Raw genomic sequence first — 13,663 nt, 5'->3', positions numbered from 1 at the left:
TATGATCCTCTTAAGCTTGATCACCTCGCTACTGTGCTTTTGCTGATTCGCTTGTGAGTTAAGGGGTTTGAAGGAGGGGGGGGAGGGAATTCGTTGTCACTGGTTCGAGCGACGATAGACCCGTTGGGCCAGCCCACCTTTTTCTCGGCGATCCCTCGGCATGCGGTTGACTTGCTCCGGGACCTCGAACTGGCCCCGGATCTCGAACTGGCCCGGAAGTGCGAGCGCCGGTTTCCGCTGCCGTTGCCGCCCCCGGATGGTCTCTTCTATCGGGAACGACTCTGGCGGCCGTCCTCGCTGCCACTGTCGTTGCTGCTGCGGTCTGGCGTGTGTGACCGGCCCCGTTGTTTGGAGGCGCTACGGCGGGGTCCGCCTGCAGGACCTCTCTTGTCTCGGTTCCTTCTCCCGGCGTCTTCTTCCTCCACTCGGCGCCGTTGCCAGCGCCGCCGGCGGACGACGTACAGCCGGCCAATACTTTAACTGGCGTGCGCGACGGCTGCCTTTTCTGCGCTCCTGCGCTTCACAACGAAGAAAACTTGTGGTCAGCTTTATAATAAGCACGGGCTCACTGAGCCCCTGCTTAGATTTCATATTTTAGCAAGTTTGCTCCGTCATAGGCTGCAGGAGCACGGAAAACGCGGCCGTCATGCACGCCAGCTAAAGAATTGTACGGCGTCTTGATACGGCGTCTTGAAGCGGGCTTTGCAGGCCTTGTCCGCGGTCAGGTGTTTGCCTCCGCACAGGCCACACTTCGGGACGCATCCGTGGTCTTTGGCGAGGTTGGAGATTACGCACCCTCGGCAGATCGTGTTCGAAGGATCCGGGCACATGCCAATTCTGTGGCCCACTCTCCCGCACGCATAGCATACGTCTATTTGTTTTCCGTGCAACGTGCACTCCGTGAGCAGGTTACCGTATCTCACGTAATTGGATACTTTGTGCCCTTCGAAGGCAATGACGACTGATCGGGTCTTACCGATTCGGTTTGCCTGTAGGGCCGTTGGATTATTCTTGTGCACAACATTGTCTTGAATCTCCTGGGCCGCATCCTCGAGTGGGATGCCCCTTATGACGCCCTTCACCGTGCCGTGGGGAGCCGCTTCGTAGGTGCTTACTGCGTGCGCCTTGCCGCGTATGTCGATCCTTCCTACTGCAGCGTATCGGTCGGCGCTTTTGGAGGTCTTCACCACGACGATATTCTGCTGGAGGTTCACCACGACGTCCTCACTTGCTTCATTGGCAGGGATCTGTGCCGCCGCCGCAATTGCACGACTTAGTTCAACGCGGGTCACGTCTCTCACGTTCAGCCCGCCTCGTGGTCTTAACACGATCTTTATGTCTTCACGCGGCAATTCTGGCATGCACGCGCCCTTGAACAATTTGCCTTTGTTTACACGTTTCGCCCTTGAGTGACACTTATCGCTGCCAGTGGTGCCACCGCCGAGGTTGTTGCTCCGGCTGTTGACATCAGCCGTGGTCTTGGTGCCATCTTGGCTCGTTTGAAGTACGGGATTTAGGCCTAGCTTGCCCATGCTCTTGTGCCTGACTCTCTCACCGGCACTTTTCCAGCCTTGCTATCTTGTACATTGATCCGGCGAAATTGCGATGCCGTCCACCTCTACACGCATAGCGGTATTCATCTTAGGTCAATGCTCACTTGCGCAATCACTGATTGTTCGATGTTCCGCTGGCGGCTACACCCGCTGGCGGCGGGTTGGGCCTACGGCTCCCCCGGCCAAGGCCGAAGTTAGGCCCAGCGGCGGACGCTCCTCTCGGCACACAAAAGCCCCCTAAATTCGGAAAAAGCAGGCCCCTACCTCAGAATCTGTGTTCCCGGTGGTCCACACAACTTCATGCGTCTGGTCAATGCAGTTTCATCAAGGTGCGACTCAAAAAATCCGGCAGGTCAAGGAAAAAGACGGAGCTCAGGTGAGATGCGTCCGCTCCGGTCGGCGTCCTGGACGCTCCACAGAAAACCGGCTGTTTGGCTTTAGGCCTAGCTGGGGTTCCCACGGGATGAAGGCAAAAATGGGCCTAAAAGGCCCAAAAATTGGCCCATCCAGTTGAGAGCGGTATAGCGGTAATCATAGGTCCATGCTCACTGGCGCAATCACCGATGGTTCGATGTTCCGCTGGCGGCTTCACCAAGGCTCGGGCTGGGCCTAGGCTCCCCCGGCCAAGGCCGAAGTCGACGTGAGGCCCAGCGGCGAACGCTCCTCTCGGAAAAGAAAAGTGCTCTAAATTAAAAAAAAAGTGGTCCCCTACCTCGGAGTTTGGGTTCCCGGTGGTCAACACAACTTCATGCATCCGGTCGATGCACTCTCATTGCCGCTTAAGCTTCGCCTTTAGTAGTCGAACACGACAGCGTGTTATAGCGCTGCCAGGGAGTCCACGGAACGCTTCCAGCCGTTCGATGCAATGCCTTGCCCTTTGAACGCAACGCTTTTTGAGAAAAGGAAATGGCAGAGTAATTCTCTGCCATCTCGATGGACACCTGAACCGCACCCTACGAGAAGGGAGGAAGCGGGAGTGAATGAGCACAGAGGGGCCTTAATGAAGACAATGAAAATTGTATTTGAGGAAAGGAAAATACGCAGTAACTGTCTCGCATATCTCGGCGGACACCCCTTAATTCGTTTGCAGATGAAGGGAGGAAGTGGGAGTGAAAGAAGAAAGAGGGACCGTAATGAAGAAAATGAAAATTGTATTTTAGGAAAGGAAATTACGGAGTAACTGTCTCACATATCTAGGTGCATAACCGTCAAAAGCGGGACACCTCTTCTGCTGACAGCCTACTGTCCACAACGATCAGGCATTAAAGGCTTTCGCCTTAAAAATCCAGGAGAGTTTGAGCTGCGAAACACTGGGGAAGATCTGAGCTCCGAGCAATATATCATGCCCATTACACTAACCACATTGGCAGTGCGAATACCCATGAGGTCTCACGAGAGGGCTCCAGCGAAGCTATCATAGCGAATGTCGTGAAAAGAAACCAAATACTCTCAGAAACTAGTGACATCAACACCAAAAAGGTCAAAGGAACGGAGGCAATATCAGAAGCCGACAACCATCTCCTCCACCTCTGGGAGGCGCAACGAAGGCTTAATAAAAAGGCGGAGGAGGAAGAATCCGAAGCTTCGCCGCCGTGTAGTACAGATACAGACCAGGCAGAACAATATGCAATAACTGCGGTCCTGCAGAAAAGTGGGCAGATTTGCAATTCACTGCTAGGCAGCCTGGGAAAGGCACGAACTCGGAAGATCCTCAGATATTTCACTCATGACGAGAAGAGCAACTCAGAAGAAAATAAGACATTCCAAAGAATTGCCACTCCTTCCCAGGGTGATGATAAAGCCCTCGTGGAAAGGTTCATCGAAAGATGCATAGGGTGAAAAAGCCATCCGGCCTGTATGAAAGAATCTCAAGACTCTGTATGAAAGAATCTCGACCGATTTGTAATAGAAGAGGACGTCTCTGCCGCAGTCGCATCCTCCACAAAAAACACGGTACCAGTCGGCTAAAAAGTTGTCAACGCTATTATCCGCAATCTACCGCTTAAACAAATCTCAAACACCGCACAATAATTCAGCCACCTACGGAAAACCGGCAACGGTACCGCTCAAGAGTGGACGCATGCAGATATCATCCTGATACCAAAGCCCAGAAAACCAACCGGTCGGGAATAACTAAGACCCATTTCCCTCACTTCCTGTCTCGGGAAACTCTGTGACCGAATGGTCCGAACAGGGCTACAATACTGCCCAGAGCAAAATGATCTGCGCCACACAATGTTCTGGTTCCGCCCTCACCTCTCAACGCAGGACGTGCCACTACAGCTCACGGAAGAAGTTCTGACCCTCATCCCCCACTTTTTGAGGACATCCCCTTGTCCGTCGACCTCAAGGGAGCTTTCGGCAACGTTAGTCACGAAGTTGAGCTATCCGGTTTCAACACCGTAACCAGCGGAAGACGGAACCGCCGCGGTGGCTCAGTGGTTGTGGTGCTCGGCGGCTGACCCGAAAGGCGCAGGTTCGATCCCGGCCACGGCGGTCGCATTCCGATGGAGCTGAAATGCTAGAGGCCCGTGTACTGTGCGACGCAAGGGCACGTTAAAGGAACCCAGGTGGTTGAAGTTCTCCGGCCCCTCTACTACGGCGCCCTTCATAGCTTAAGTCGCTTTGTGACGTTTAGCCCTAGAAACCTTAACCCCAACAGCGGAAGGCGAATTTAGGACTTCGTAAGTTACCTTACCTCTCGGATAGGGCGACCACGATTGTAGTTTTGGAGCTGCGAACAGACAAAATCTTGATGCCTGATAAAGGCTAAAACAGATGCTTGGGCAAGTTGGTAACTCATGAAAGTCAGCGCTCGTGTGTGTCGTGTCTCCCTTCTTGTCCGTGTCTTAGTGCGCGCTGTTCCGGTGAAAACTGATAAAGGCACCCCACGCTTGGCGGTGATATCACCCCTCCTATTCAACGTCATCGTGACTGGTCTCCCACCCCTGCTCGACGCCATGCCGGGGACAGCTCGCGCGCTCAACATGAAAAACAAAACTGGCACACTACAGGAGTCAGCAAGCTGCAGTGAGTAATACATCACGGAGTTCTCCCTCGAGATATCTGAAGTCATCTGGATCCATCGCCCCAAATACGACAAGCAAAGCCAATCTCTCAACACCACCACTGAGGGGCAAGAGATAACAGAAAACTCTACTGTCATAATTTTGCGGATGTCCATTCAGTCAGACCGCAAGGCCGCAACAAATATGGACCCATTGACCCGCCGAAACGCTAATATCTTGGTCTAGTTTCCCGCCCTAGTTCCTAAGCAGCCGAAGAAAATGAAAAAAAAGTAAATCTCAATGCGGTTGCGTGCAGTAATGCTGTTATAAAGGAGAAATGAATTGCTCATCACTGCCTCTCGCATGTGAATGGATGGATGGATGGATGGATGGATGGATGGATGGATGGATGGATGGATGGATGGATGGATGGATGGATGGATGGATGGATGGATGGATGGATGGATGGATGGATGGATGGATGGATGGATGGATGGATGGATGGATGGACGGACGGACGGACGGACGGACGGACGGACGGACGGACGGACGGACGGACGGACGGACGGACGGACGGACGGACGGACGGACGGACGGACGGACGGACGGACGGACGGACGGACGGACGGACGGATGGATGGATGGATGGATGGATGGATGGATAGGAGCGCCCCCTTTGAAACTGGGTGGTGGCAATTGCCACCATGCTCAGCTTTTTTTATTATTATTTTTTTTTCTTTACTGTGTTGTCAATTCTCATGAAGAATCGCCATCATCTTTACCTACAGTTTCCTACAATTCTAACCTTATGCCACATCTCTGCTTTTCAGCCACCAATCCTCCAATCGCTTTTTGCTAACTTCCACTGCAGATTTGTTTACATGACCATTGTTATCTTTAAACCCCAGGGCCTCAGGAAGAGCGACTGCGCCCGCACCGACATCCGGATGGATACCATCACATTTGATTATGAGGTGTTCAATTGCTTCCACAGATCTACCACACACGCACATGTGTCATCTTCTTCGTTAAATTTCTTTTTGTAGCTGCGCGTTCTAAGACACCCTGACCTAGCTTCAAAAAATAGGGCACTGCCTCTTGAGTTATCATAGAAAAATTCTTTCCTGATCTGCCTTTTCCGGTATCGATATAGTTCTACACTATATTTCTTTTCCATTGAATTCATCCAATTTTTAACTTCCGTGTTTTTAACCTGTCATTTAATCCTCTTTCTTTCTCCGTCCTCATGACCAGCATACTTACTGGTCAGTTTTCTAGTTCTTTTCCGCCACTGTGAGTCAACGCTCTTTCTGTATAAATATTTGAATACCTTAGCTGCCCACCTGTTATCGTTCAATTTCCTCAGGCGTTCTTCATATAGTATTTTACTCTTAGCTTCCCGTGCTTCGAACGATGCCCAGCCCATATCCTCTTGTACTGCCTCGTTTGTGGTTTTGCCGTGGGCACCTAGTGCTATTCTTCCAACAGCTCTCTTTTATGCGTCTAATCTCGACTGAACTTCTGCCCTTAAGCACAGAACCGCATTGCCGAAAGTAAGTCTCGGCACCATTATTCCTTTCCAAATACCTCTTAGTACTTCATATTTGTTGTACCCCCATAATGCCCTGTTTCATTATCCCGGCGTCTCTCCGTCCTTTTGCCCTAAGAGCCTGTTCGTGCTTTTCCGTGTATATCTGGCCTTCGTTTAGCCATATCTCGAAGTATTTGAATTCGGCCACTTTGGGTATTTCGTGGCCTTGTATTGTAAGCACCTGGTCAGTTGTACGGTTAAAAATCATCAGACCTGATTTAGTTGCGCTAAAACTGAATCCTAGAGCGTCTCCTTCGTCTCCCCAGCAATTAACCAAAGTTTGTAAATCTTCCTGGCTATCTGCTAACAGTACAATATCGTCCGCATACAATAAACCCCGGAGTCGCTGCTCAACTACATTTCCGCCAGATCTGTACGACAGATTATAACCTAGATTACTTTCTTCTAGCCTTCTTTCCATATTTATGACGTAAAGCATGAACAGCAGCGGTGATAGAGGACAACCTTGCCTTAATCCTTTGTGTACCCCCACAGTTGTGGTACTTTTTTTTCCTTCCCATGTAATTTCAACTTCATTATCTCGCTAGATTTCCTGTACAAAATCAATTACCTCATGACCGATACCTAAATCTTTCAATATGCTCCACAGGAGTTCCCTGTTAACGTTATCGTATGCACCGCTTATGTCCAGAAAGGCTAAAAACAGAGGTCTGTTTTCCGCCTTAGCTGTTTCTATGCATTGGGTAAGCACGAACAGGCTATCATCTAAACGCCTACCCCTTCTGAACCCATTCTGGAGTTCTCCGATATCCGATTACCTTCTACCCATGCCTGCATTTTTAATTTCACCGCCTGCATTGTAAGCCTGTACATAACAGACGTTATCGTAATCGGACGGTACGATTTGATGTTCATCTTATCTCCTTTCCCTTTATAAATCAAATTCATTTTACTCTGTCTTCAGCTGTGCGGAATTTACTGATTTGTTATGACTGTCTCCAATGCCTTTATCAGCGCTTCCTTGCTTCTTGGGCCAAGTTCATTAATCAGCTTAATTGGAATTTCGTCTATCCCTGCGGATGTGGTTTTAGGAATATTCGCTGCCGCCTTTTACCAGTTAAGACTAGTCAGTTCTAAGCTGTTCTCTATTGTGCTGTACTGTGTTGCCGCCTCACTTTGGGAGATTACCCCATTGTCGTTGCTAAAAGACGCAGCTATAAATGATGTAATGTAGTTCACAGCATCGTCTCCCTCTAAACATTTTCCCTCAGCATCTATAATGTGTTCCTGCGTTCTTTTATTTGTTTTTCCCAACCAGCTTATATGGTTCCAGAATTTTTTTGGCCCCCCTTTATTTGCCTCGCGAACTTCAGCCAGCCATTTATCAGAGGACTGGTTCATTTTAGCCTGGACTAGGACGTGAACTTGCTGTTTCTTTTGTCGATAAGATGCCCATTTTTCGCCTATTTCCTCTTCAGATAACTGCGCCTTCTTTGCTTCTCTGCGTTCCCTTGAAGCCACCCGTCGTTGTTCGATGGCCTCCTTAATTTCCATATTCCACAAGCTTCGTGGCTTCCTCTTTCCTCTCCAGCGGTTTACTCCTTTCACTTGTTTCATTTTTGTAGCGATGAGCAGTTCTAACTGATTATAATCCCACTTTTCCATGCGGCGTTTCTCGATTACTTCTTCTATTTCGGCTGATATTAGCGCTATTTGTTCATCGTTTAATTTTGCGTTGTGTTTTTGACTTCGCTGCATTTCTCTTTTGACTAGGGCTCCCAACTGTAGACTAATACGTTTATGATCACTTCCTAGGCTGTACTTCCCATCTTCGTCTATTTCCATTATTGCGAGCTTGCTATAGATGCCCTGCGACATTAGACAGTAGTCAATGGTTGTTTGCCTGTTACGGGATTCCCACGTGATTTGTCCCTGACATTTAGTTTCTCTGTTGACAATAACTAGGTTGTGCCGCTCACACAAGTCTAGCATTAACTTCCCGTTACAATCTGTGTATCCATCCAGATTCTCGATGTATCCGTTCATGTCTCCAAGCAAAATAATATCGACACCGTCTCCAATCTGCTTTATATCGTCATTGAGGCACTTAACTAGATCCTTGTTTTCTTGCCTGCATTTGTGCCCGGTCTCTAAATAAACTACCCCTAGCCATGTCCTTTTGCCAGCAATTGTACCTGATACCAGACATGTTCTTTACAAGTTGATTTTATTATTTGCCAATTTTTTCCTTGATGTATCAGCATACCTACTCCTCCTCCCTTCTTCTCCATGTTGTTCTCTTGCACCCTTCCCAGATATAGCCATCGATTAAAGGTGGACCTTCTAGATCCCTCAGATGTGTCTCGCATAGAGCATACACACCTACTGCTTCGTCCTTTAACTGCTGTTTTATTTCTAGCCATTTCGCTCTCTTTCTACCCCCTTGCATGTTTATGTAACTAATCGTGGCGTTAAATTTCTTTTTCGTAGTTTTCTTTCTGGGCCTCCTAGTGGCCATTTTGTTGCGCTCAGCCGCCATTGTTACATTTACTACATCGCTTCTACCAACCCCTACGCCCTGAGCCACCGTGGACCCCCTAAAAAAGCTACCGCTCGGCCTCCCAGGCGCCAGCCTATATCTTCTCCTACCCTTCCACTGAAATGGGTGCCATCTCGTCCAAAGTCTCTGCCCGAACCTGCTCTGTGGACTTCCTTGTTTATGTCTGCAACCTCAAAGCCTTTCTCGAGGCCTAACTGACTTATCTCTCGATTAAGATTCACAACGTCTTTAGCAACCTCTACATTCCTTCCTTGTACCTCCGGCACTGTACACACCACGATCTGCGCTTGCTGTGCTATCGCCCTTATGCCGTCAACTCCCTCAGCTAATCTTTTCCCTACTTGTGCGGCGTTACCATTCAGGACATCATTTAGCCCCGCCGCTACCACTACCAAGTTACGCCTTGCAGCCTTCTCGGAAAGTTGACTTTTAGTCGCTCTCAGAACATCGTCCATTGTCTTTCCTGGAACCACCCCGACTGCTACCCGCCTATCACCCTTCACCCGGTCCGGAATAGCTCTTTTTCAGCGCCCCATGTTTGAGTCACCAGCGATAAGCACTTGGGTTCTCTGCCCCTCCCTCCTAACTTCCGGATCTTGCTGGCTCTTATCAGCGACTGTGACCTCATTTCCTGGAATTAGCTCGTTCCCCTTCTCAGCATCGCCTCTCGACTTCCCAGCTGTCACCTGTGCGTAGCTGTTCCTGCCTGAACATGTCTGACCTACTGGCTTCTCGCTGTCCATGCCAGTGCAAGCCCCATCCACGTGGCTGGCGCTAGAATGCCCGCCATTGTGGCTTCTAATGGCGGTGTCAGCCGTTTTTGACTCCAACTGGCAAAGCTGTTCTTGAAGCTTGCGCTTCTCTGCCCTCGCTATCTGTAACTCTGTTTCTAGAGCATCCATCCTTAGCACTAGCTCGCTGTTCGCCTGTTCAGCCCTGTCCAGGCGTGCACCTAATACGCAGAATTTGCACATAAAACCTGCGCCTTCGGCCTCTTCCACCGAATCGAACCGCGTTTCTTTTAAATTCACCGATGCCTCACACTCCGTACAACTAACCTTCAGTAGCTTGACCATCTTAGCAACACTCGATTATTGCTTCCACCAAATGCTAAGATAACTACAGGCTCAAGACAAACACACTTGAAAACACGTGCACAAATAAAATAAAATTCTGCCTACCGCAAATGCCGATCGATCACTTAGAAAAAATGGGTATCTCTATAAAGGATAACGCACAAAAAAAAACGCTGAAAAAAAACCTGCCGGCCGAATAGTCCCGGCCGAATATAGGTCACTGACCTAAATTCTATTCCTTAACCTGCACTTACCCTAACAGCCTAAAAAAACTAAACGCACTTTTAAAACTATTAAAGGAAAGTACTCATCTATTTTACACAGTCGCTCTCGCCGTCGGTCCGGTCCCGGTCTCCATGCGTGATCCGAAGAGCACCTAAACCTACGTCCGCACAGCACGGCTGTCAACTGTCAACTCAATGCTCAATGTATCAATGCCCTCAATGTATGTAATGCCCTCAATGTAACTCAATGTATCAATGCCCAGCAGCGCCGGCACGAGTTGCCCGAGAACTAAGCTGCTCAGGTAGGCATTGCATCTCAGCGCAGAACAAAAAGTTGAAGGGGGGAGCTTTGAACTGACAGCAAAGCGTTTATTCATGCGCGCGTTTGTGCCGTCCGCGTTCGGCTTGTCAAACACCTCTCTTGCCACTCCCAACGGCAACAAAAATTAGCTTGCTCTTTCTTGGGGCGTGGAACTTCGCAACCTCGCGAGCCACAGCTCGCACTTCACGACCCTTCTCCCTATCCTTGTGCAGCGTTTCCTCGTCGGTCCAAGGAGAAGCTGTTCACGGACGTCGTGGATTAGGAACGAAGATTTGATAGCTCAACGAAGTTTCAAACTCGGCTTTGAAAGGGGATGTGCAACTAAATGAGCCTCAGAACTCCTCTTGTTATGGGAGCTACATGTTTAATGCACGAACTTATGCATCTCTTTTGAGAGTAGCAGACAGGGAGTATGCGCATGTCGGCTTCTGTGTAAGCCTCCTGTAGAAGCGGGCAGGCAATTTGTACATGCTATATCCTAGAGTTTTAATTTTAGTCTCCAAGCTGAAACTTTGGAGCAGCCATGGCACCTTGTTACTCGGGATCCTGTTGACTCTACGGCCGACAGCTGCAGGCAAAAGCAGACAACCGTTGAAAATTATTAGATGGCCCGCTAAAAAAAGTTGACTTGGACAACTACGCATAGCAATTACTTTATTTATTCTCCTAGCGTATACAATGCACAGGCAGAAGATGAAATAAATGGCGACGCAACAAGGACACTAACGAGGCAGAGAGACCACATGAGCACAGTGTCTTTGTTGCGCCGCCGTTCATTTAATAATGCACCAACTAGCCCCTCAGGCCAATATTCTGATGCACAGGGAAAACACTTATTCCTTTTTCGGATGGTCGAATTGTTAAACTATTAAAAAAAATAACGTATCCATGTTCAACTAACAGCACAAGAGGGCATCTTGCTTAATAATTTGTGCTTGTTCAAAGGTCTTGGTGACGGCGCTTGATATCAAAACAGTTTATTTTCATATTTGACTCCTCTTCTCTCGTCCCATGTTTTCAGATAAAATAACAGCACTCTAGTAAAGGTCCTGGTAAATCCCGCTGATAGTTGAAAATGGATATTAATGATGCATGAAACCCACACATGCCACACATTATTAACGACTGGGAGCCCGTCATAATGCCTTAACGAAGCGAACTCTGTAACTGAAATACATAAAGACATTGCAACATGCTTGTTTGTGTCAAAGGTCTAGAGCGAATAAGCCTGGTCAGGTCGGCCATTAAATTGGGCTGGACTATTAAGTTTGGTTTCATGGAGGTTTAACGTCCCAAAGCGACTCAGGTTATGAGGGGCGGCGTAGTGAAGGGCTCCGGATAATTTCTGCCGCCTAGGAGGATTTAACGCGCACTGACAGCGCACACTACATGGGCCTCTGGCATTTCGCATCTATCGCAATTCCACCGCCACGACCGGGATCAAACCCTCATCTTTTGGGTCAGCAGCCGAACACCATGCCCCCTGAGCCATCGCAGTGGCTGGGCGATTAAGTGTATTTCAGTGCAAGAACGCTTTGAAGAAACCAATGGTTTCAGAAGACACTTGAGGCCTTTTTAATTAATTGTTAGAGAAAAAAAAATTCCATAGGCTTTAGGTTGCCTGCTGTGATGTCTACAGTGAGAGTCTGATTTTCCCGCCAAACTGCAGATGGAACAGGTTTCACTGCACGTATGTGGTATGCATGAGTCATCATCTTCTAGACCTTCCATTTTATTTCCATATGACATTGTACTGATCCGACCAGCTATTCCGCCTTAATCTACCCACTAATCCCGATTAATTCGCCTTAATTTATTTTCGGCGGCGGGGCCAATTCGGAAACTTTGCGATCCCTAGGTATGGGTGGTGGGCCAACTGCAAAATATTCGGGGTCCTCAGATTTTTAAATTTGACGGCGCAAATGCGATTGGTCCACTGGGGACCACGTGGGGTTCATGACGTCATGGCCTCTCAATCGCATTCATGCATCGCAGGGAATCCGCGTACCCCCACTGGCGCAGTCACTGCCCTTGCAGGTAGCTGTTTCAAACACCGCCCTCGATGGGGCTTGTGAGACCCAGGTTGCTCTTCCCGAACTCCTGTAAGACTCTTGCGCAGCGTCGCGATGGGCAACGGTGGACAGTGTGGTGACAATCCTGTGGACAGGTTGCCGTCTGCCACGGTGGGCTGGTTGTGATGACCTCAAACGGTGACGTGGCCTCTCGCGACGAATCAGGAATTTAGTGACAGAGAAGCCGGGATTTTTTTGTCAGACAACAACTTAAAAGCTATCTCATTAAACCTTCCCGGCCCAAATTAAAACTGGTCAATATAAAAAATTCACATCCAAAGGCCAGCAAACCTAGGAGAGGGATAATCCAACAAGACCAAGAAATCAAACTTCCTTCGCTTCTTTATCAGTCCGTTAGCATATCTCCGAATGGAGCCACTGGGACTTAGTGGTTGAAAAATGCTTAGCAGAGGTTTTCTTTCAAAACTGAATATCAACTGCTTAGAAACGGCCTGTCTTTGTCGAAGAACAGGCGCGTGTCACAGCCCTTTCGAAGCAAACGCAACAATAACATGACACATAGCCTGTGCCTCTGTTATTTTTTCATTGTGACGTGGGCAGGCGTGCGGTCCTCTGTAAGAGGAATTCTTGAGTTGCTTGAAGACAAGCACTGGTTCTTTTAAAAGGCGGCATGAAAGAAGCAGGGAATCTATGTTCCCAGTATCCAGATTTCCAGCCTCGTGCTATTCATCTGGCGCTCTGCATTCACTGAAACTTTGAAATGTTAAATTCTCAAAGATTACGTTGGTGCGAAAGCTTTGGAAGCATTCGTACAGTCAAGCTACTCCTTGCGAAGTGGGCGTCGTATTTTTCACCTTGTTCGGCAGCTTAATATTGCCTCCATGGAACGGAGTTAGCTGTGATAATTTTTTGGATGCACAGCACGAATTACTCGGAGCGTTGGTTGGCTTTTTGAACGTTGAAAGCTGGATGCCTTTCAACCTTCGGCGTAGTTGCATTACCACTCGATTGTCTGCAGTCTTGTTTGCAATTTTCTGTCATTGGGGGTATTCCCAGAGCTTCAATGCTTTCTTGTTATTCTTTCTCCTCGTGTTAGTGCAATGAATGCTATTTATTCTCCATCGGATGAAACACCTCAACACGTGTGGTGGGCAGCTCTGGAAACTTATTCCTTTCCATATTACAAGTGCTAGCGCAGAATGTAGACTTCTTCTTCAGAGGTAAAAACGTTTATTGGTGCATATAGGCTCCGAAGAAGCGGTATTTACATGACACAAGCAGTCACAGCTAACTCGAATACGACCGCGCTGCTTACTCTTCCATAGGGCCTCCAGG

General features: G+C 48.6%; 1 pseudogene; it reads right to left on the bottom strand.

Moving 5' to 3' along the window:
• Nucleotides 1-266: 266 nt before the first annotated feature.
• Nucleotides 267-1,640, bottom strand: LOC149360951 (uncharacterized; annotated as a pseudogene).
• Nucleotides 1,641-13,663: the final 12,023 nt, after the last annotated feature.

This window comes from Amblyomma mixtum, chromosome 2, assembly GCF_055824585.1.
Source record: "Amblyomma mixtum isolate Tamu chromosome 2, ASM5582458v1, whole genome shotgun sequence".
In the NCBI taxonomy this organism is placed as follows: domain Eukaryota; kingdom Metazoa; phylum Arthropoda; class Arachnida; order Ixodida; family Ixodidae; genus Amblyomma; species Amblyomma mixtum.
The sequence above is the reverse complement of the archived record's forward strand: the minus strand, read 5'-3'. Positions and strand labels throughout refer to the sequence as shown.